This window comes from Marmota flaviventris, chromosome 9 (genome assembly GCF_047511675.1).
Source record: "Marmota flaviventris isolate mMarFla1 chromosome 9, mMarFla1.hap1, whole genome shotgun sequence".
In the NCBI taxonomy this organism is placed as follows: domain Eukaryota; kingdom Metazoa; phylum Chordata; class Mammalia; order Rodentia; family Sciuridae; genus Marmota; species Marmota flaviventris.
Genome location: NC_092506.1, coordinates 47,064,314 through 47,089,396, shown reverse-complemented (window position 1 = coordinate 47,089,396; position 25,083 = coordinate 47,064,314). Strand labels below are relative to the sequence as shown.

At 31.1% G+C, this 25,083-nt stretch overlaps 1 protein-coding gene and 1 pseudogene across 5 annotated transcripts in view; both read right to left on the bottom strand.

The window, feature by feature from the left end:
• Positions 1-25,083, bottom strand: part of Sox6 (SRY-box transcription factor 6) — a 577,529-nt gene that overhangs the window by 524,509 nt on the left and 27,937 nt on the right. The window lies entirely within an intron of this gene.
• LOC114098152 (ethylmalonyl-CoA decarboxylase pseudogene) lies at positions 3,569-3,872 on the bottom strand (annotated as a pseudogene).

Here is a 25,083-nt window from a genome sequence, read left to right as displayed (position 1 = left end):
GCCAGATACGTCACAATGTTATTCACAGGAATAAAACAAAATCTAACATCCAATATCATAAAATTCACAATGTTTACTGTCCAATCAAAAATTATAAGCTTTACAAAATAATGCTGAAATTTAAGAGGACCATAAATGCAAAGGCACTTGTGCTCTCAAATGGAGGGTTTAATATTGTTAGGAAGGCAATATTTCCCAAATAGATCTACACTGCATTGTTGGAGATGCAGTTTCAGTGGTATAGTGCTTGCCTCACATGCATGAGGACCTGGGTTCAATCTCCAGTACCACAAAAACAAAACAAAAGAACAGATTCAATGTAATTCGTACCAAATCCCAATGGTGGTGGTGGGGTAAATATAAATAACAGCAATGAACTGTATATTTCAAAAAGCTAAAAGAAGGGATTTTGAAAATTTTTGCCATGAAGAAATGACTTGTTTAAGAAGGTAAGTGTGTTTAACCTGATTTGAATATCATGAGATGTATAAATGTATTGAAACATTACATGGTAGTCTGTTGATATGTACAACTTTTGTTTTCATGTACGAGTTAAAAAATAATTTTTTAAACCCACTGGCCTTTTGGGAAGAAATGGAAAAGCTGATTGTAAAATTCATAGAAAATTGCAAATAGCCCTGAAAAAACAAAACAATCCTAAAGAAGACCTAAACTGTAATTTGACACTTTCTAATCTCAAAATTTGCCACAAAGTTACATAATCAAAAAAATGTAGGACTGACATATAGATCAATGAAACAGTCTAGAAATAAACCAATGCATACATACTATGGTAAAATGATTGTGAACAAAGGTCCCATTCAATGAGGAAAGAACAATCTTTTCAACAAAAGGTGCTGAGAAAACTGGATGTCCACATGCTAAATATCCTGACTTCATACCATATACAAAAAAAAAAAAAAAAACCTCAAAGTATATCAAAATCCTAAATGTAAAAATTAAAGTTATAGAACTCTTAGGGAAAAAAGTATATAGGTAAATCTTAGTGGCCTTCAATATATCACCAAAAGCATAAGGAACAAAAGAAAAAGTAACACACTAAGCTTCTTCAAAATTTAAAACTTTTTGCATCAAAAGATGATACACACACACACACACACATACACATACACACACAAAATTCCTACAACTCAATAATGAAAATGCGAAAAAAATTGTAGTGGGCAAAAGACTTAGTCATTTCCCAAAGAAAATATACAAATGACTTAGAAGCACATGAAAAGATGTTCAACATCATTATTTATTAGGAAAATCCAAGTCAAAACCACAATATCCCTTGGGATAGAAATTGGAACCCTCATGCATTTCTGATGGAAATGTAAAAGATGCATCTGTGGAAAACAATATGGAACTTCCTCAAAAAGTTAAACATGAAACTTTCAGGTGACCCAGCAATTCTATTTCTAGGTATATTCCCAAGAATCAAAGCAGGTGTTCAAACAAAAATGTATACAAATGTTCATAACAGCACTATTCACAGCAACCAAAAGGTGGAAACAATCCATTTCCAACAACAGACCACTGGATAAACAAAATTGAGGCATACAATGGAATATTATTCATCCATAAGAATAAAATGCTGATACATGCAACAACAAGGATGAGCCTAAAAACATTACATTAATATGAAATAGCCAAAATAAGCAAATTTGTAAAGAGAAAGATTTGTTATTGCCAGGGGCTGAAAGGAGGGAAAAATGAAGAGTGACTGCTCTAAAAGTAGAGTTTTTTGTTTTATTAATAAGAAAATCCATTTTTATTGGGCAGTTTTTATATATGGCAAAGTAAAAAACATTGAGTTAACCTGGTTATCCAAAATTCACCTTTGAAAAAAGATAATGTGATACTTTCTTACTATATTTTCTTAAAACAACAGAATCATGTTGAAAGTAGATACAAGTTATTTTTAATATAATTATCAAATGTGAATTGAATGTTATAATAGCAAATAAAAACAACAATTAAAAGCTGCCAGTACTTTGAAATTATCTTTTACCTCTTGTGATAGGTTAGATTGGGACTTAATTACTTTTAAATTTTTAAAGAAGTGAATTATTGGGATGATCATGAAACTTTGAGTTCTGAATTTTACTATATAGATATCTAGTTATAAAAGAAAAGTTGCTGTGTTTCAGGGAAAAAATAGAAATCTAATGTAAAATGAAAATTTGTGTTTCAGGATGTTTCATAAATCTTTGAGAGTTTCAATTTTAAAACTATCAACAGTACTATGTATTATTAGCTTAGAAAATCCTGAGAAAACAAATAAATGGGCAATTTGAAGGGTAAGTTGATGCTCCTATTTCATGGTTCACACTATTTAGTAGATAATTTAAAATAGAAAACTAATAATTAAACAGATAAAATAAATAAGGTTCCAATTTGTAGTGGGTAGTGGGATGCATTCTTTTTTAAATGAAGGGCTATTTTCCATGACTTTTACTCCAGCTACTTGGAACAAAAGAAAGTGATTGACCATACACACTTTTCCTTATTTTCTTGTCCTATGATCCCTCCCCACTTGTATCTTTAACTGCAAGATTCATTGACCCATTTTTATAAATTATTCCTAGGTAAGACAGAACAAAATTCTGTAAAAAACAACTCCTGGAATAGGTTTGCATAGAAGCTTTTCCTTTTAAAAACTGATTTCTAGGGGAAGGGATATACTCCAGAGGCAGACACAATGCCCTGAGTTTCATCCTCAGCACTACCAAAAATAAAACAAAAAATGATTTTTGGTTATAGGCCAAGAACATTATACAGGTGAAGGAATTGATAGAAATAACTTTCAAGCAAAAAAGTGTTGCAATGTTAGCCAAATGTTGGTTTAAAAGGGGGGGGGGGTGCTGGGGTTGTGGCTTAGTATCAGAGCAGTTGTTTTGCACATGTGAGGCACTGGGTTCGATACTAAGCACCAAATAAAAATAAATAAACAAAATAAAGATATTTTGTTCATCTATAAAAATTTTTTAAATAAAAAAATTATACCAGTGAGTTCAGATATTCAAAAAATTATTAAAAATAAATCTGGATAGTAGCAGACTTCAAATTCTATTGATCATAGAATTATAACTTTTATATATATAACTTTCATACATTAAATTTTATACATATAAATTTCATACATATTAATCACTAGAGCTTTACTTATATTTTTTTAAACTATTAAATTTTCCTTTCCTAGAAGTAACCTCTAAATTTGTGGTTCCATCTTAAACAGTTTCTAAAAGGTCTCTTTTGTTCTATAATGACACCTCTAAATATGGCTCATTGCCTTAAGAAACAGATTCTTATACAGCTTTAATGACTTCCAGTAGCCCAGTGACAAATGGCATTAGCCATCCTTTTGCCTCTTCTTGAGATTTATTTTCGTCTGAATACTGTAAGATCTCTTTGACAACTTATATGGTTAAAATTTTTTTCTAATCCAGTTTGAGGGTTCCACTTATCACTAAGAGCTTGTCTACTGCCAATGATTTCAACTAGCTGGGTAGCACCACCCCAACTTAAAATTATGCCCATCTCCTGGGGGACAAATTTGGTCTCACACTGTGGAGTAATTAACCTGAAATCCTATGTAAATTCTGCCCCTTCACCCAATGCCTGACCTTGAACCAGTGCAATAACACTTATTAAAGAAAATATCACAAGCGTATTAAGGTGTTTTTGCATAAACAAAGATAAGGCCAAGTGGAGTTCCTAGTGCTTTCATAGCATTCAGATCAGATCCTGAAGAGAAAGTATGTTTTGTGCCACAAGAAAATGAGGCTTTTCCCTTCTGTCCAATTTTCCAATTCAATCACTATTTCCAAAAATAGAAATATCACAACACCTGAGAAGGCATTCATTTTACCAAGATGTTCATAGTAAGAAGGCCAATCCGTTGTCTTCCTTCTGAAGTGTCTATTTCATTTCCTCCTCACAGAAGCCATGAGAATTATAAAGTGACAAAATCTTCATTTGATCTAGCAATTGTGTCCTTATAGACAGAGTGAAGGCTTCAATACCTTCTTTCTCTCTGCAGAATACCTTATTATCACAGTTTTATTGTGGGGGTGGAGAAAGTGTTCTGAAACTAGATAATGGTAGTGGTTGTAAAATATTACGAATGTACTAAATGCCACTGAATTATGCACTTTAAAATTGCTGAAATGGTAAATTTGTGTTATGTGAATATTATCACAATAATTTTTAAAGAGCTTTTAAAAAAATCTTATAGAAGCAAGAAAATATGACCAATGACCAGGAGAAAAATTAATCAATAGAAACAGACCCAGAAATGAAAGAGATAATAAAATTAGCAGATAAGAATGTTAAAACAGCCATTAAAATGTGTTCCATATGTTCAAAAATATAGAGAAAAATATAAATATGTTAAGAAAAGAAATGGAAAATGTAAATTGACACAGAACTTCTAGAAAGGAAGAAAATATTTTCAAAAATGAGAAACACATTAGATTGGATTAACAGTAGAACTTGAAGATGTAGCAATACAAATGATTATAGCTGAAGCACTATGAGAAAATAAAACAGAGCATCAAGTCTAACATGCACATATGAGACTCAAAAAAGATGAGAAAGCAAGCAAAGAATACAGACAAAGCTTTCCAAATTCAAATAAAACAATAAACTCACAGAACCACGAACCTCAAAGTCCAGGCAGAATAAAGAAAGAGAAAACATATATTTTTAAAAAAAGAAGACACAGGTAAATAATAATCAAATTATTACAAAAACAGCTATAAAGAAAACATCTTAAAAGCAGCCACAGGAGTAGCTAATACATATGACACAGTATACATGGAGCAACAAAAATGAGAATGATAGCAGAGTCTTCATGAGAAGCTATACAAGCCCAAAGACAATGAAGAAACTTCTTTAAAATACTGAAGAAATAAAAACTACCAACTTAAGATCCTAAACCTGGCAAAAATATCTTTATAACATGAAGACAAAATAAAGATTTTTTCAAACAAATAAAAATTTTGAGAAATTTCTTGAGAAGCAGACATGTACTACAAGAAATGTTAAAGGAAGTGTTTCTGTAGAAGAAAAATAATACTAAATGAAAATCTGTACCTAACAAAGGTATGAATAATGCTAGAAACAGTGACCATACAGGGAACTCTAATGGAAATTTTCTCAACTTCTAATGTTTTCAAAAGAGAATATAATTATGGAATTTGCAGGTAAATGGATGGAGTTGACAAAATCATGCTAAGTGAAGTAAGCCAAGCCCAAAAAACCAAAGGCCCAATGTTCTCTCTGATAAGTGGATGCTGATCCATAATGGAGGCGGGCACGGGAATGGGAAAAATGGAGGGATTTTGATTGGGCAAAGGGGAGGGTGGGAAGGGGAGTGGGAATGGGGGCAGGAAAGATGGTGGAATGAGATGAACATCATTACCCTTGGTACGTGTGTGACTACGACTCTACATCTTATACAACCAGAGAAATGAAAAGTGTGATCCATTTGTGTACAATGAATTGAAATGCATTTTGCTGTCATGTATAACTAATTTAAAAATAATTTAAAAAGATATTTGTAAACGACTAGAGTTCATTATACAAAAAAAATGGGGGGGGGGGGGACTTTAACCCATCACTGATACTATCATACCCATAAAAATGAAGCTAAAAATGAACCATAGGTTAAATATAATTTTTAAAAGTGTAAAATTTCTAGAAAGAAATGTAGAGAGAAACAGACATTATTACTTTATGTATGTATGTGACTGTATGACCAATGTGATTCTACAATATATATACTCAGAAAAATGAGAAATTATATCCCATCTATGTATGATACATCAAAGTATATAAGTGCATTCTACTGTTATGTATAACTAATTAAATAAAAATTTTTAAAAAATAAATATATAAGTAAACTAATAAAAAACTCTCTGGCTTTGGATTAGATAAAATATCTCTCAAAACTATATACCGTAAAAGAAAAAAATGGACATCATCAAAATTGAAAAATTTTTGTTCTTTGAAAGTCACTATTAAAATGATGGAGGCATTGGAGAAATGCTGTTCAAAAGATTAAAAACATGTACCATTATACTTGAAAATTGTATAAAAGAGTAGATTTTTAAAGTGTACTCACCACAAATAAATGATAAGTGTATAGGATAATGTGTATGTTAATTATCTTGATTTAGCCATTCCATATTTCATACAGTTTTCAAAAAGTAAGGTTAAGGATGATTTGGTAAATATCACAGGTCTGTGACAGTCCCATTTTCAGGAAAATTGAAATAGCATTGTATAAAACCTATCTTGAAGGAAATAAAAGTCTTTCATAGATATGAAATTATCTGAGAAGTAACTTCATTTAATATAGAGATCATTTATATAATAATAATTATTAAATTTCATAGTAAAAATAATAATTATTAACATCAGTATCAACAAAAGTATTGAAATCTAGACTTTAAGTCCCAGAATTTATCATCCTCAAAAATATTTTCTTTATCTATCTTTCCTTCTAGTAACTAGTCTAGCTGTAAAAGGAGGACACTTGAAACAGTATCATTTCAAAACTGAAGTTTGTAAATAACTACAATCTAGGACCCACCCTTTGAAGAAGTTTTCAAAGAGATATGGATCCTAGAACCTTTAACGTAGATTAGCACCTGTTTTGGAATAGATCTTAAATGTCCCCAAAGGCCAAGACTTGGTCACCAACCTATGGTGTTATCGGGAGTGACAGATCCCTTTGAGAGATGGGGCCTAGTGGAAGGAAGTTAGGTCACTGGGGGCAGTGCCCTTGAAGGGGTTACTGAGACCCTCCACTTCTTCCTCTCTCACTCTGCTTCTCAGTCACCATGAAGAGAGCGGCTTTGCTCTATTATGTATTCCTTACCTTGATGTCCAGCCAGACCCAAAGCAATAGGGTCAACAGATCTCTAAAACCCTGAGCCAAACTAAGCCTTTCCTCCCATAAATTGATTATTTCAGGTTTTTTGTAACAACAAAAATCTGACCAATACAATATGCCTGACTTCAAACAGAATCATGATAAAATTAACAATAAATTTGTAAAAACTCATAACAACAGAATAAACAAGTTTCATTGCTGACTTACAAACTTTTTCATTCATGTCCTTTATCAGTCCTAAATTTTAACACCATTTTATCAATAACCTTATCTAAAAGATGAAAAATACAACTATTTTCTGTCAGTGGAGTAACTAGTGAATATCTTTAACTCTTAAAAATGTTATATGCAACTTTAGTATTGCTATATCCCAATACTAGCCAACAAAAATGATTTATTTACAAGGAAAAAGTAAAGCCACTGTGAACAAAAAAGCAAATAAAAGTGTTTAAACCCCTTTAGTAACAGGTTTCTCAAAGTTAATGATCAGGGTTAAAAAGATTACATATTCCTGTTAGTTATTGGTCTGCAGGGAGCCATACATGAGGCAAAAAAAAAAACAACACAACAGAATAACTTTGTCCAATCAGTTTAGGATTATTTTCTCCTTTCTTCCCATTCTATTTTCCTTTTCTCTTTCAACAACAGTTGAATATCTACTATGTGCCAGGTATGGTACTACATTCAGGGTCAGAACAGTTAAGAAGACATAATACCTGCCTTCATTTTGTTCACATTTGATTTTATTTAAAAGCAGTAACTGTGGAAGCTAATCAGTGCTTGGTTGAAGTCTTTATAATGATTTCCCCCAAAATAACCTAAAACTATCCTTATTCTCTTAACAATTGAACTGTATCATAAATGTTAAGGATTTCTGAAAATATGAAGCAATCATAAACATTCACTTCCTTTTGTGTTTCTGCTAGTTCCTATAAACAATTAGAATTAAAACTAAATCTTTCAAGAAAGAGGTCAGTCTGAACTATTTCAATAAATCCTACACATGATGAAAATAGGAAGGAGGAGAGAAAGATGAGCGAAGAAAAAAACCTGCCAAAATTCAGCAGTTGTATCTCTTTAAAATCAGTTGTTCTGCACGTAGTGATATAATGATGGGGGGGGGGGGGAAAGTAATTATAATTAGGTATCTATTTTGAATCCTCTCTCCATAGTATCAGTATTGAATGTCATTTGATTTTGGCAAAAGATAAGGTCATTGACTGCTTAAAAGATGTACAGGACTACTTTTCTGACTGTTTCATGGGGAAAATCTAAAACAGAAAACATCTCCATCTCAATCACCTACTAACCAGTGAAATAATTTGCAAAATTCACAACTAAAAATAAATAAACAAGTAAACAAACAAATAGAATCTATGATCTCAATAACATTTAAAAATTCAACAATATGAAAGGAGAAGAATTTTTAAATTTACACATTAGAAACTTGACAAAGCTAGGAAAACTTATTAAGTCTTTCAGTGTGTACATTTATTGAATCTAAATTACCACTAATTAGCTGATCATCTACCAAGATAACTATAATTATTTCTTTTTTAAAATTATTTTTGCTCAGGTATGATGGGTAATTTAAGCATTTAAGTGTTTCCTAAATAAAATATGTTATTATAATTATTATTACATATAAAGTCTTAACACATAAAAATTTTTACCAAAGAATTTCATCTCTCAGAAAATTAAATCACTCTAAAAAGTAGAGATATGATGAAAATATTAATAAGCAAAAATGCTTTCTACTACATGTCTTTGAATAGTTAGGTAAAATTATTAACAAGTTCATATTCACCAATAGTCTAATAATATGTTTTGGTAATTCTATATCCATGAGTTTTTTAAATATAAATACTTCTCAAGATTCTGATCATGATATCTTGATTGTAAAAAAATTACATAGCACTTCTGGGTTTTTATGTTTGTAATTTTATGTAAAAGAAAAGACAATAAAAGCTTATCATAGTTGATTCAGAATGAGAACTTAAAAGAATACCCTATCTCTTAATTATATTCTATTGATCTTTACCTCAAGCATCTAACAAAAGGTCCTTAAATGAATATATAATCATCACTAGAAACAGATCACTTGTAATAAGTTCAAATAGCCACAATGGCTGGAGATGAGTCAATTATCAAAAATTCATTACAGCTATATCTTAAGAAAGGAAAAAAATCAAAAGCACTGGTATTACACATTCTCAAACCAAGACAATCTTCTAACCATCAATTAAATCTGGCTTAAATAAATGGAAATATGGCTGAAAACCATAGTAAATGGTTAAATGCATGCTATCTAACTAGTTTTTCTCTCAGAAAACATCACATTTTACACACTTTCTCTTACTAAAAGTACTCTATGATTTCTTTTGGCCCAAGTATTTAAATACAATTAAAGGTTAATTATAGCATCCTTTTTGTAGGTATGGTTCAAGTATAATCACTGAATTATATACAGAAGTGAGCATAAAAACATAAGTTTTTAACTTCAGACCAATATCTGTGACATTTTTGTCACATTTAATGTTGATTAAAATATTTAATGTTTCAGATTAATGAAATACCCAGAATTCAACTCATGTAATATGGTTTTGTTTTCAGCAAAAAACATTTTATCCTGATCACAAATTTACTTTTATTCAAATTGCTGCTGATGTTTAAACATTATTGTTCTTCAGCTGTTTTAATGAAAAGCATAATGTATAGAATGCATACAAATTTTATTCTGTAAACCAATAATATAATAATTTAAAGGCCTCAGCTAAGAGTACTTTTGAGATCAAGTTAGATAACTTCATACCAGTTCATACCAGGAATTTCTGACTTTACTCTCTGACTTTTCTTTCTTTTTTCGTTCTTTTTATTTTATTTTATTTTATTTTTATTTTTATTTATTTATTTTTGTGTGTGTGTGGTGCTGAGGATTGAAGCTAGGGCCTTGTGTATGTGATGCAAGCACTCAAACAACTAAGCTATATCCCCAGCCCATCATTATTCTTACTTACTATAATCCAACTACCACATATAATTTTTCAGTCAAATGTTTTCCAAGCTTCCAAATCCCAGAACTTCTGATAATATTCTCAAAATGCAATGTTTCTCTTTAGCCTCATTAAATAACCTGTTCACACTAGTAAATATAACTATCATTTTTCATAAAATTTCATCTTTCCATCCCAACTTCCCTTAAATACTGGACAATGTTATCATCAGGCATGTCAAAGTGTCCTGAATGTAATTAAGTTTGTGTATATACATCCACGTGAAGTGTAAAGACAGGCAAAGTACGGTATATGTATTGCATATGCCAAATTTCTTAAATCCTGATTCTTCTCCAATTTATCTACATTTCTTTTTCTCTCTACTTCACACCCTAAATTCCCCTCTGGAAAATTTACTACTCATTAAATGTATCTAGTAAACCCATTTCCACATCCAGATTTTTTCTTGACTGTACACCAGCCTGGAATATCCCTGGAATATTCTTGTCTCAGCTTACTTCCTTTCCTTTCCCTTCTTGTGTGAAACTTCTTATGACTTAAACATACATCTTTCAATCTCCAACCAAGAATTAATCTAAACATAAAATTCCATGACTCTTTAACTTACCATTCTGTAATTACCCTTGGCTTACATATAGTTCTCTTAGATATCCACTTCAAATATCCTCATTTCCCACCTGAAAATGTTACAGTTGTTATTATAAGTTATAATATTAGCACCACTATCATTATTTTATTGATTATAATCAAAATATCAATAATATTATCATCATCATCTTTAGCTATTAAAAGTCATGGAAGTATTTCCTGCTTTATGTATCACAAGAAATATTCCCTTTGCAGATCAAAGTATCATCTTATATATTGGGTGATAAGGATATCTGATAAGAAGTTCTAGAGCTAATCATAAGGACTTATTAAGGCCAACTTGGTGACATAATTAGCTCAATCAACTAAAGACCCCTGTTAAATTTCAGATGCTGACTCTGTCCTTCAAAATCAAACCACAATTTCAAAAATTAGCCAACATCTAAGATTTTATTTTACACAAAATTTTCAACTATCAAGAAACTCTGAAAATACTCCTGACTTAACTAGATATTTTGACATCATGTAAATGACCTCTAGAACTAAGGCAGGAAGAAACATCCTGGAAGAATAGTTTCCTAAGCAGTAGTTATAAAAGAACTTGGACAGTTTTATAAAGTGTTTGCTGGCAAAAAAATTTAAGATATTAAATAATTTATTCTCAATTCTCCAATCCACTGTCTTCATAAACCAATTGTCTTGGGATTCACCTAGAAAACTTCCCTGCTACCACCTGGAAATTTTTAAAGCTTTTATCTGCTAAATATTCTCCAGAAAGACATGATCTCTCTTTCTGTGCCTGTTCTACAAGAGATGCCAGGAATCAGTTCTCATATTACTCAAGTCCTATTGACTAAGGTCTAAGTGGGAAGGATAACTTACAAAAATGAAGCAATTTGGAGCTGGGGTTGTGGCTCAATGGTAGAGCATTTGCCTAGCATGTGTGAGGCACTGGGTTCTATTCTCAGCACCACATATAAATAAATAAAATAAAGGTCCATTGACAACTAAAAAATATTTTTTTTAAAAAGCCATTCACTGTGAATTACAACTCTGCAACTAAGAATTTAGTCAGGTTTCTAGTACATCCTTTTGAGAACTTCTGCCCAAAGCAGAAACCTAATTTCACTGTGTCTGTTCTTTGGCAAGACTTGCAACATTGTAAAGATGAAGGGGTTACCTCTGGTAAACTAAGAAGGTAAGGATAAGGCCCTTATTTTTCTACTATGATCAGACCAGTTCTTTAATTCAGGGATTGAATGAACTAGTTGTGAAACTTAACCCTTACAAGCAAACTAGCCTGCTTAGCAATACAGTAAGTATACCCTCTTCTGATTTTCCATATGGAGCGCCAATTTTAAAAAATGAGAATTCTCAGCTAAATAGCAGCTTTTTCTTTCAAAGTAAAAAACAAAGCCACTCTCAGAATGCTTACATTTGTGATACATCTGTAAAAAGTGATTTTTAGCATCAGAAAGCATTTTAATTGTAGTAAACTGAACAATGCTGAAATTGTTTGAAGAGGAGATTAAATTTAATGAAATTCACAAACAACCCCTTTTAGAGAGTAACAACAATTTTTTGAACATTAAAGAGGAGCTCATTATATCAAGACAACTCCACTGTAAAAAAGCAGTCTGACTTCAATCACTGCATATCTACATGTTAATGAACTTGCTGTATAAAGCAATGACTGAACAGAAAAAGTAATGGAAAGACTGTCTCAATGTGTATTTGCTGGGGGGGGAATCTTCTTTAATCAATAAACACCTTTTCACAAGTACCTTAATAGTATCTGAAACTCTTTCAAACACACAAAAAGAAGATGATACTTGAAAGTTTAAGGCATTACACAGCTTACACTTTCTCGGAATGTTCATGTGCTGTCAGCATCACTGTTCCAAAGACTTTCAAGTTGCAACAGATACAAGCTAGTACAAAGTCTTTGTCATAATAATTTCATTGCTGCCCCCTGATCAAACATAGACAAATCTAAAACTGAAAAATGAGAGCCAGCCAATGACCTCTGATTAGAACCACAAGTCTCAAATTTAACAAAATGCCTCTTTCATTGCCCCTTAGTGCCAAAAAGGAAGGTGTGTTATAGACTGAAAAGAATAGTCAATGCACCATTTACAAATGTACAATAATTTCCATTATTCAGGTAGAATTTGTGTTTGTAGCAAGTTAGACACAGGTTTTCAAAAATAGCTAAATCAAAACAGAAAAAAATGCATTTTCTATCTTTAAAACAAATAAATCACTTTATCCCTACCTCTCAGTCACTTGCTACTGGCTTTCATGCCTTACGTTTTGTATTTTACTAGGCTTTCCAAAACTGTAATTCACACGATATTTGTTGCTATTACTTAGAGTCTAAGAAATGTTGGCAATACTTACTTTTGAACCCTTAATTTTCCTAGACTATTAGTGCACTCTTCAAATGCATGTCTATAAAGCCCATTTTAATTAAAGCAAAAGTTTGAATTTTAGTTTATTTTGTTTTTCCTTTTTAATTTTTTTGGTCAAGAAAAATGTTTCAGACTATAGCCATAGTTAGCATTTTTATGCCTAATATCAGACTTCCCTTAAGAGCAATGGCTCAAGATGATTAAAATTGAAAACTAGAATATATAGAGATAGATGCCTGCAAGCTCTATAGTGAATGCCTTACAGTGATCTCTTTAGGCCATAACATTGAAATACTCTCTTACTCTTAGACTAGAGGTCTTCACATGTAATTAATTGCCAGTGTTATTGCTAGTGCCTAGCAACGTGCCTGAAACGTAACAGGTGCTTGGGATTACATAAGTATATGTGACAGGCCTGTCACAGAAATATAAATATATTTTATTATATTATAAATATATTATACATAATATAGATGCTATATATAATATAGATATTATATGTATTATATATAATAATATATATTTTATATAGATATCTAGACGTTTATTATATATTATACAGATATATATTATATAGATATGTTTGTATCACATATATATTTGCATATAGTATATATAAATTGGAAGGTAAGAATTAGACAGGTGATCAGAGGAAACAGTCTACTTACATACATACAATTCAAACTGGAAGGAAGGAAGCAAAGAAAGAAGGCAGGAAGAAGGAAGGAATAAGAGAAGGGAGTAGGTAAGAGATGGCATACAGGAAAGGAAAGTGATCTACAAAAATCATGCTGTCAGGACTGCAACTATGTATTACAGAATACATAGTTCAGGTTCTGCACAGAACCTGAACTTCTACTGTCAATGACTGCAACTGTACTGCCTCACCTGCTGTAAATAGACACACACATGCCCTGACAAATTCTGAGATATGAATGTAAGGACTTAACTTAGGCAAACAGAAAACTCATGACTTCATTCGGTTGCCAGATCAACTGACCCAAAGAACTCAAAGTTCATGAGGGCAGGGACTTTGTCTAACATACTACTATATCCTCAGCACTTAGATCAGTACATGACTAGAATAATATATATTTAATTAAATTTGTTTTAAAATTAATGTTGTCAACATTAGTATTTTCAGGTACCCAAATAGACTATAATTTAGGGTGGCAGTTCTCAAAATATGGTCTTGGAACCTCTGAGGATCATTTATCTTCAGAGTAAATCCAATAAGGATAAAGTAACCAACATTATTACAAAACTTTAAAATATATTTAATTTCCATATGCCCTGGTGGAGTTAGGATCTTGCCCTTGTGATAACAAATTCTAGGGAATAAATGACACTATGCAGTGTTGAAATTTGTTCAGTCTAGAGGTATTTCTAGTAAACTTATGGTAACTTCTCCTGAGGAAGAATAAGTTATCAGCTAACCCTATTATATTTCACCCAATCAGGAACTCAACCAAACTCAAGAGTTCCCATTGGTTTTCAGAGATCCCCAACACTCAGCCTTCAAAATGTACACATCCAAATAGTATCTAGGACACCCACTAGGATGGCTATAATTTTTTAATGGAAAATAGGTTAGAAAGGATGTGGAGAAATTGGAATCTTCATACAGTTTGCTGGTAGAAACATGAAATAGTGTAGCCACTTTGGAAAACAGGATAGCAATTCCTCTAAAAGTTAAATATGGAATTTCCAAATGTCCCAAAAACTCCATTCCTAGGTATATATCCAAAATAAATTGAAAACAGGTGTTCATCTAAAAGCTTATATACAAATGTTCATAGCAGCATTGTTCATAATTGCCAAAAGGTAGACAAAATCCAAATATCCATAAATAGATGAATAAACAAATTTTCAAACACACATATAATGGAATATTATTCCTTAGTAAAAAAAAGAAAGTATTGACACATGCTTTAATGCAGATGAATCTAGAAAACATTACACAAAGTGAAAAAAGAACCAGGCATGAAAGGTTACATATTGTATGATTCCATTGATATGAAACATCAACAGGTAAATCCATAGAGGCAGAAAGCAGATTGGTAGTCACGAGATACCAGGAAAGAGGAAGGAATGAGAAACAACTACTTAATAGGTATTAAGTTTCCTTTTCAGGTAATGCAAAAGTTTGCAAAACAGATAGGTATGGTGGTTGCATTCAAATTGTACACATAAAAAATATTGGAGAACCCTTCACTTATTAAAAATTAATATTCCCTCTTTTGTGTTCTCATAGCACTTTGTCTATTACTCCATGAAAATATCATACTTTATAGATTCTGAAAATATTTGATGCCCTTCACACTACCCACCTTTACTCTCCTAATTACCACTTACCTCTACCTTCCCTCCCTTTCAATCTCTCCTCTCCAATTCCCTAGATATGAGTTTATCCAAGGCAGTAAACATGTATTTTTCATGCTTATATCCTTGTTACCTGACACACTGCATATGCTCAAAAGAACAAATGAAGAAATAAATTAATAAGTGCAAGGTAGATCAGCATATTACCATCATAAAGGTTGAAAGACATTATCAGATTGTCTTCTGATTTTTGAGGTGGGATCAATAAACCTCAGTCTAGGGTGTTTGGTTGTTGAGATCATTTATCATGCCAAGCTGACTGCAATTTTTAAATTTTTTTTTAATTCTTAAAAAATCTGAAATTCAAATTAATTTTGATATTTTTAATTTTTAGCTAAATAAATATATTAATTTTTTGCAAGTTAAAGCAAGGGGTTATTAATGATAGTGGAATGTGATGATATTATTATCCAAAGTACAGGTATGAAGGCACAAATTGGTGTGAATATACTCTATATACAACCAGAGATATGAAAAATTGTGCTCTATATGTGTAATAAGAATTGTAAGGCATTCTGCTGCCATGTGTAAATAAAAATTAATTAATTAAAATAAAAATTAATTAATTAACTTTTAAAAATACCTCAAAATTAACTAAAGCAAAATAGTAATGCAGTTAAATGGCCAAAGCTCATTTTATTCACTGGTGCCCACTTAAAAACAAAGAAATATGAATATCAAACAAAACAATTATTTTTTTTAAAGAGAGAGAGAGAGAGAGAGAGAGAGAGAGAGAATTTTATTTATTTTTTAGTTTTTTCGGCAGACACAACGTCTTTGTTTGTATGTGGTGCTGAGGTTCGAACCCGGGCCACACGCATGCCAGGCGAGCGCGCTACCGCTTGAGCCACATCTCCAGCCCGACAATTATCTTTTTTAATGTCCATCTAATTATACATTAAAAGAAATTATTTTAAGCATAAGAATTATCAAAAAATGATAACTGGATCGTCCCTTTAACTGAATATTTACGCCAAAAATTTAAAAAACTGTGATAAATTTTGTCTCTTGATTATAGCAATACACCCAGTTAGTTGCCTAACCAGTCTACTATTTAAATAGATCATTTAGATCTTATTTCTCTTATTTTGTATGATCTTTAGAATAAGGTCTGGCTTGAATATTTTCTTCTGTTTTAAGTAAAAAAGAAAATATGGCCAATTAAATCAAAGTAAACTGAAACTAAAGTAACCTTGAAATCTTAACTCACATCTCAGTAATTTAATTTTTTAATGCTATATCTGAAGATGAACTGTTAACTTTTGGATGTGTTGGCATTTACCAGATATATATTTATAAATGCTATAAAAACGTAAATTGGAGCATTGACTAATAATTACAATAAAATTTGCAAAAACAACACAATACAATGATGACACTTGTTCCATACACAGATTTTAAACAGATTTAATGCAATGTATGAAACACATTACATTTGCAGCAGAAAGGCAAAAATCATTTTGTAACTGCTTTTCTGTAAGCTTTCAGCCTTTCAAGATCTACTCTTGTCTTTCATATACTAAATAACATTGAAAACTGAATTTTGAGGATTCACCTCAATTACAAGATCTATTTACTAGTAGAAATATCAGATCATTTTTGCTGCTATTCATAAAAAGAGAAACAAAGGTAATATTAGTTTAAAAGATACACTGTATAGAAAACCAAACTTCTGAATTTTTATTGGGGGGAATATACTTAATTCATTTCCTTTAGTAAGTTTAACTAAATAATAAAGGACCAAAGAAAAGTGCTCAAACAATATAAAGTTACAAACTCGGCAAACTCACCCACCCTGACATATTCCTTCATCGGCAACACTAATAAACGTCCTGTTTTGCCTTTAAATTTCAGTTGATTATTTTACTTACTGATACCTATACCCTGATTCCTGTATCTGATTTTATTCTTTTTCATCTTTGTCAGTATGGACTTAAGGACATATCCTAGTAGTTGAGTATATCCTTGTGTGTATTGTCCTAACAACTGTTAAGTTCTTTGAGTTCAGAGATGCATACTATTTTCTATCCCTATAAGACCTGGCCCTTAGTGGCACCTAATAAATACTTGTTGACTGGAAAAAGAATGTAACACATATTTTTTAAAAATAGACAAATTTAGTTGGGATTTCTGGTTGATTGATGAGGTTTTGTTTTTGATTTTGTGGTATTGGAGATTAAACCCAGGGCCTCCACATACTAAACAAGCACTCTAGCAATGTGTTACATCACCAGCCCTTTTTATTTACTTTGAGACAAGATCTCATTAAATTACTCAGGCTGGCCTCAAACTTGCCATCCCTCTGGCCTCAGCCTCCCCAGTAGCTGGGATTACATGTGTACAAAACTGCTCCCAGCTTAAGTTTTGTTTTTTAATACAAGGATAACTTTCTTTAAAATGATAACTTTGTCTCCTATAATATAAATGTTGTCCAACTAATTCTCCAAAATGTAATTTAACAAAAGCCTTTAATTCAAAAAGGCTTTTTTAAAATTAATTTTTCAAAAATAAACAAATGCCATTCGTTCTAACATTCATTTCCAGTCTCTTGTGAAGAGACGACTTCACCTAAAATCAACTCTTAAGAGCACTACTATTTATCAATTATTAAATAGACATTTTAGCTAACCAGACTTAAAAGTTTAAAAAAAAAACATTCAAATTAGTTAAAGTATTTACACTTTCCTTCATCATCATATGAAAAAGACCAAATTTATTAAGCCCTCAGTCCTTCAGTTAGTAAGTATACTACAAACAGTCAAAGATACCTATGTTACTAAACTACGTGTACTCTGTAAGACAGTTCAAAGCATTTTAAATTAGGATTTCAGTAGCTGACAGAAGTAAAAGAAGGATTTAAACAATTTTAACAATGTTAGTATCTCCACAGGAAGTAGTGCTGCTCTCAAATGAGTAAACATGTATCCCAATATCCTCTCTTTTTTCCTACCAAATAATGTAACTTTAAGTCATAACATTTTAAAAAGAAAAACATTTTATCTACTCAAGTATTTCTAGAATATCAGATTTCAGGGTCTTCAGAGAACATATTAGAACATTTATTCATATTTGGCTTGTTGTTTCTTTTGATTTTTTGTCATGGCATTGTGTTATGCAAAAAACAAAACAAAACAAAAACTTTTTAAAAGAAGAAAGCATTTTTATATGAACAAGACCATTTCCAATCTTCAGTTTCAGATTCTCACTTTTAACAGTGATATGAAGACTATAGTAGACCTCATTAGGCTTTTATTTTAAACATTTTTAATGATTTTACAGGCGTAGCAATATTTCCCTATCCAATTTAATCTGTATGAATAATCGTAAGATACATGCCAGGACAAAGACCTTTAGTTTGTTTTTTAAGTGACTATTTTGATGAATGTATTGTTGATTACTCTAAACTGGATGAAAATTATCTTAAAACCTAATCAAAAGCACAAGTATCTATAAAGGTGTATCTTTTGTTCCAGTTAACTTCTCAACTGACAATATGAGTATTATTTAAAATAAATGTCTCATAGTTTACCTTGCTTACAATTTTTAAAAGGTTTTGTTTAGCAAAAAGAAAACTACAACACTGGGGACTTAATCATCTTAATGTATGATTTATTTGCTTAATCTCAAACAAAACTCTTAAAATTGCATTGTCTTAAATATCCAGACATTGAATTGTCCTTCTAAAATTAATGACATTTCATAATCCCAAGCTTTTTCATGAAAACATCATACTAATGTTATAGCAAATATGATTTTGCTACAAAAAATTTAAGAAATGTTTTAAACCCCAACACTTATTTTACTTTTCTTAAACAGAAAGCCTATATGGACAGAAATGACTAATAATAATTTTCAACATTCATCAAAGTTAGCCTTTTCAAAAGACAACATTATAATTGGATTAATTTTTAAGTTACCTATATTTATACAACTTTTATATGAAATTAAGCCTTTAAAAATTAAAATCCTATAATTCTAATAGAGTAGGTAGTTTGATCCTTTTAACTAATTAGTGAATCAACAAGAAGGAAGTTAGACCATTGCAATTACTGTACACATGTTCATTTATACGAAATATGCTATAGGTCAACTTAACCATTTTTATGTCACAAAATGCTATTTTTTCTTAATTCATAATATCTTTCTGGAAATCATTAACAACACTAGCTTTAACATAATGACCATTTGTATTTGTTGTAGAAATAAAAATCAGTTTGGCTTAAACAAGAAGAGACAAAGTGGACAGCTGATAGACTTATCCTTTCTACAACTTTCCTTAAACAATTCTAATTCTATCTCCTTCTTATATTAAAGTCTGATCATATATATTTAATCCCATTCTTTAAAATTTCAGTAGACAACTTCAGTGCTAACCTACCACTGCCCTGTCAGAAAATCTTTGATGTCACAGTATAATAGCTCCTGAAAGAACAGCACTAATACTTAATGTAACATGAAACCAAGGCTCTACAGTAGGGCTGTCTGCTGTCAGGAACAAACAATTTCACTGCTGTTCCCCAGAAGAGACAAGGTTCGGGCCTATCTCTATAGCATCCCTCACTATCAACAGACATATTTATTAGAAGACCAGCTTCATTCTTTTAAATATGCCAATCTCTGTTTTGAAAATACATTACATTTTAATGTCAAACAATGAATGTGGTTCAATTTTCCCCTGAAGACCGTAAGTTGCATGCTAGGGAAGGTCTCTGGTGTTTACAAATAGAACAAATGGAAAAGGCTAGACTTATTAGTAAGAAGAAACTGGTACATTATTTCATTATTTCAAAAGCCACACCAAATATTTATGTTTCAAAGACTTTAATAATATATTTGGATTGGAAATTACTATGTAGACCTTTTCCTTAAGATATTTTTACATGATATCAAAATATCTCCTTAACCTAGCCATTTCAGCCAAAATATCCATCAATATAAAAAAATATGAAACAATACCACAGTGCCTATGCTCATAGTCAATAAAATAACCTGTACATTGCTTATTCTTTAAACCTACTAACTGAAAATATGATAATTTCCAGACATGTATATAGCACCTATGAGTGAACAAAGATTTAACTAAATTAAAAACAAATATTTAATTTATATTTGACCAAAAATCTCCTTTAGTGTCATCTATTATGAAACATTAAGGCATATTTGGTCCTCATTAAGCTATTGTTTATATTATTCTTTAGGCAATTGCCTTTCTGTTGCTATTGTCTTGAATTGTTATTTAATTCTTTTAATGGTCATATTGTATACCACCTTATGATCTATACAAGAAAAATTATAAACTTTATTGGGAGACTTTAAAGAAATGAAAATTAAATTTATAGATACAATGTGTTCTTGGATTGAAATATTTAATGTTACAAAGTATCATTTATCTAAAATCTCTTTATAAATTAAATGCAAACTGAGTTAAAAAATTTCAAATGGGACTTTTTGGTAGAACCTAACAAGTTAATTCTAAATTTATGTGGAAATCCAAATGGCCAAGAAGCACCATGACATACTTGAAAAATAAGAAAAAATGGCAGGATTATTCTACAAGATAGTAAAACTCATTATAAAGTAAATAAAGTGAAGTCCAAGTAGTATAGATGCAAGGATAGACCTATATATATCAAGAGAACATAAGAAAGAACCCAAAAATAGACCCATATTATATTTGATATATGACAGAGGAAAAAGGTAGAACACTAAGGAAAAGATAGGTTTTAATAATTTATCCGGGATAGCTGAACACTCATAAGAGGAAAAATTTTAAAAATGCAACCACATGCTTACTTTATACAGCATACCAAAATAGCTTCAGGTATATTAACTGATTGTGTTCCATCATCCTGTATATAGGACACCTATGAAAATCTATAAAGTCTTATAAAACAATTTTATAGGTGTCCTATATATAGTATGATGGGGACCCAAAGGATTAAAGGTCTGTTTGAAAGTCATTGGAGATTATCTTCATGACCTCAGAGAGGATTTCCTAATTAGCACAGGAAAAGCATTAACCAAAAAGGAATAGAATGGGCTAGGGATGTAGCTCAGTCATAGAGCACTTGCCCAGTATGTGTGAGGCTCTGGGTTCAATCCCCAGGCCCTCAAAAATAAAATTTTAAAAAGGAAAGTATCAGTAAACTTTTAACCATATTGAAATTTAAAAACTTCTTTTCAGTGAAAGAGTCTATTGAATGAAAAGGTAAGTCAAGAGTTAAAGAAGATATTTTAATATACTTAAGTAACAATTCACATGCAGAAAATACACAAATTATGAATCTTTTTTTAAAGAAAATGAATCAATAGAAAAGTGGGCAAAACTTTGAATAGGCGCTTTACAAAAGAAGAAATCTACCTAATCAATAACTTATTAAAAGGTGCTTAGTATCATTAACAATCAAGAATGCAAATTAAAACCAAGATGAGATAACTAAATATTCAGCATACACACAAAATTTGAAGTTTGAGAACAAAATTGTCAGCAAGGATGTCAAAGAATGAGAATATCCATAGATGATTAGTGGCCGTGTAAATAACCACTTTTAGTAAAGAGGTTAGCATTATCTAGTAAAGATAAAGATAGCCATACCCTCTGACCCAACAATTCCATTCCTGTATACACAGCCTAGAGAAAAGTGTACACATGCACTTCAAGAATGAATATATATACAAGAAGATTTATAGTAGCATTGTTAATAACCACCTGCAATTGGAAATAATCTAAGTGCCCAAAGACATAAGAAAAAATAAATAATTCTGCTACAAAATAAAAAGGATATTAATGAACTAAGACTTCACAATAATGGTACATGTTGAACAAAATTGCAACACACATAAAAATAAATTCTGCATAATTTCATTGATATAAAGCATAAAAACAGGCAAAAATCAAACTTCTTTAGATATGGATTCATGGGCAATAAAACTATAAAATGAAAAACGTACTAACATTAAATATATACCAGTGATTACCTCAAAGAGGGAGAATGTGAAAGTAACTAGGAAGGGACCAAGTGGCTTTTGGGATGATGTCAGAATTCTTTTTTTTTTTAAACAGAGATATCAGTTACATGGGATTTGCTTATACTTATTCATTACACTTGTATACACCTATATCATAAACACTTTGCACTTTGCATGTTTTCACTTCAACTTTTAAAAAGAAAGAACAAAGCTATCTCACACAACTATTATAAATATAAGTAAAACAGTGTACTGTAAATGGAAAGCTCTTGAAAACCACAAACAACTATCTAATACTCTTTTTAAAGTTAGTTAAGTATTGAAACCACTTTCATTCATAGACTAAATGAGCATTAGCTTCCATTATATAAAATCCCCCTACCTCAAAAATATGTTGTTACCTCAAAGTAATAAGATGTATCTTCTGTAATATAACATGATATTTACTATTCTTTTGTGAGACACTCATTCCTTTGAATTAAAACTTATCCTTTTTAACATAAAAAACCAGCAGAGCCAGATGCAATTGCATATCCAGTGACTTGGGAGGCTGAGACGGAGGATTGCAAGTTCAAACCCAGCCTCAGCAACTTAGTGAGACTCCTGTCTCAAAAACAAAACAAAACAAAAGGCTGGGAGTTTGGGGATGTGGCTCAGTGATTAAACACCCCTGAGTTCAATCCCTTGTACCTACCCCGCCCACTCAAAAAACACCAGAGAAAATATACTAAGCAGTGAACCAAAAAGGATTTCTGAAGGAACTACAGTAAGAAAACCTATGGATTTTTTAGGTTTAGAATAAATATACTATATTTCATGTCTACAAACACACTCTTATATGAAAGGTCTTTATCCTCATTTTGTAGATCCTCTATGACACAGACCATAGCTATCTTTCAAAACTAAAAGGGAAATCTTTCAAAGTATAAATAACTAATGGAAAAAACTTTAAAACTTAAATAAGTCAAAAGAAGGCAAGGAGGGAAAAAAGGAAAGAAATAAAAAAGAACTGAAGGAGTTTATTTATTCTTACTAATTCATATTTTTAAAACAATCATATATATATATAAATCTCATGTTCAAATGTATACACACAAATATATATTATCACACTTGTTAAGTTGATAAGCAAAAGTGGCAATGATAGAAAAATATTTAACTTTATTACACTTTAAAATAATAGATATTGCTTTTCACTCTATTGTTTATTATATCTTTATTTTCCTTCTTTGTCATGTGTCCTGTTCTAAAGAGGCCATGTCTCACCTATTATGAGTAGAATTATTAAGGCATACACTAATTCTATGTTTAACTCTGAGAATTTGATAGACTGATTTCTAAACTAACTGCACCATTTTCAATTCCATGAGCAATGTATGAAGGTTCCAATTTCTCCACACTCTCAGCAATGTTTGTTGGGTTTTGTTGTTGTTTTTTTTTTAAATTATAGCCACCCTAGAGTATGTAGTGTCTCATTGTGATTTTGATTTACATTTCCCTGATGTGTAATAAGGTTGACCATCAGTTTTTCATGTGTACTTACTGAACATTTGTACATCTTATTTGGAAAATTATTTATTCGAATTATATGCCCTTTTTAAAATTTGGATTGTTTTTTTTTTGACCACTGAGTTGTAAGAGTTCTTAGTATATTCCAGATACAAACCTATCATCAAATATGACTTGAAAATATTTCCTCCATTCTGTTGGTTGTCTTTCAATATTTTTTGATGACTTCCTTTGAAACACAAAGTTATTTTTTAATTTTGACGAAGTCCAGTTTATCTTTTTTTCCATTGTGCTTCCCATAATGTCCACGCTCATGAAAATATACTTGTTTTCTTCTGAGTTTTATAGTTTAATATCTCATATTTAAGTCTTTGATTCATTTTAAGTTAAATTTCTAATTATGGTAGGAGGTAGGGATCCAATTTCATTTGCATAGTGATATCTAATTGTCCCAGCACCATTTGTTGAAAAGATAATTATTTTCCCATTGAATCATCGTGTCACCCTTGTCAAAAATAACATTACTAGAAGTGAGGTGTGACTCAGTGATAGACCACGTGCCAAGCAAGTATGAGGCCCAGGGTTCAATTCCCAATGCCATTAAATAAAGAAAATAAAATATAATATTAAGATGTGATTGTTGTTTACTTGTCACTGGGAATTTTTAATGGTAGCTGCTTATCTATAAAAATAATTTGAAAAGTAGATTTTTTAACTCACTATATTGATCATTCAAACTGCATGTAGAAAAATTTTAATCTTATTTTTCCACATTTTAACTTTGCTAACTAGCAATTATAACTAATTTTATGATAACCTTAAGTATCTGAGTAATAGTAGTTGTAAAGCCCACTATATATTCAGCTTCCTCTCCTATAAAGTGATTATAGATTATGCTTATTTTTTTTCCCCCAGAGTGCACCCCATCATCAAGTTGTTGTGGAACAAAGAAGGAGGAGTGAACTAAGAGAAATACCTAAGGAACAAATGAGACTGAAAAATCAAGGTTTCTTCCAAAGTTCTTTCTTACAAAAAGCCTGAAAGTTACAGAATTCTATCATCCCTGAGAAGAAAGAAGGGTGGGGAGAAATATTAAAGATAGAGAGATGGATAAGATTTAAGATTCTACCTTGAATAATACACAGGCAGGATCCTAGGCAGTGAGGAATTACAGTATGAGTAGGATGGTACCAGAATAAAAAATAGGAAATTATTAATTGAAAGGGAAAGTTTGAAGAGTAAAAAGACCTCCATTTAATGTTCTTCTGTTTGGATTTCCAACATAACTGAAGAAAGCTTGTTT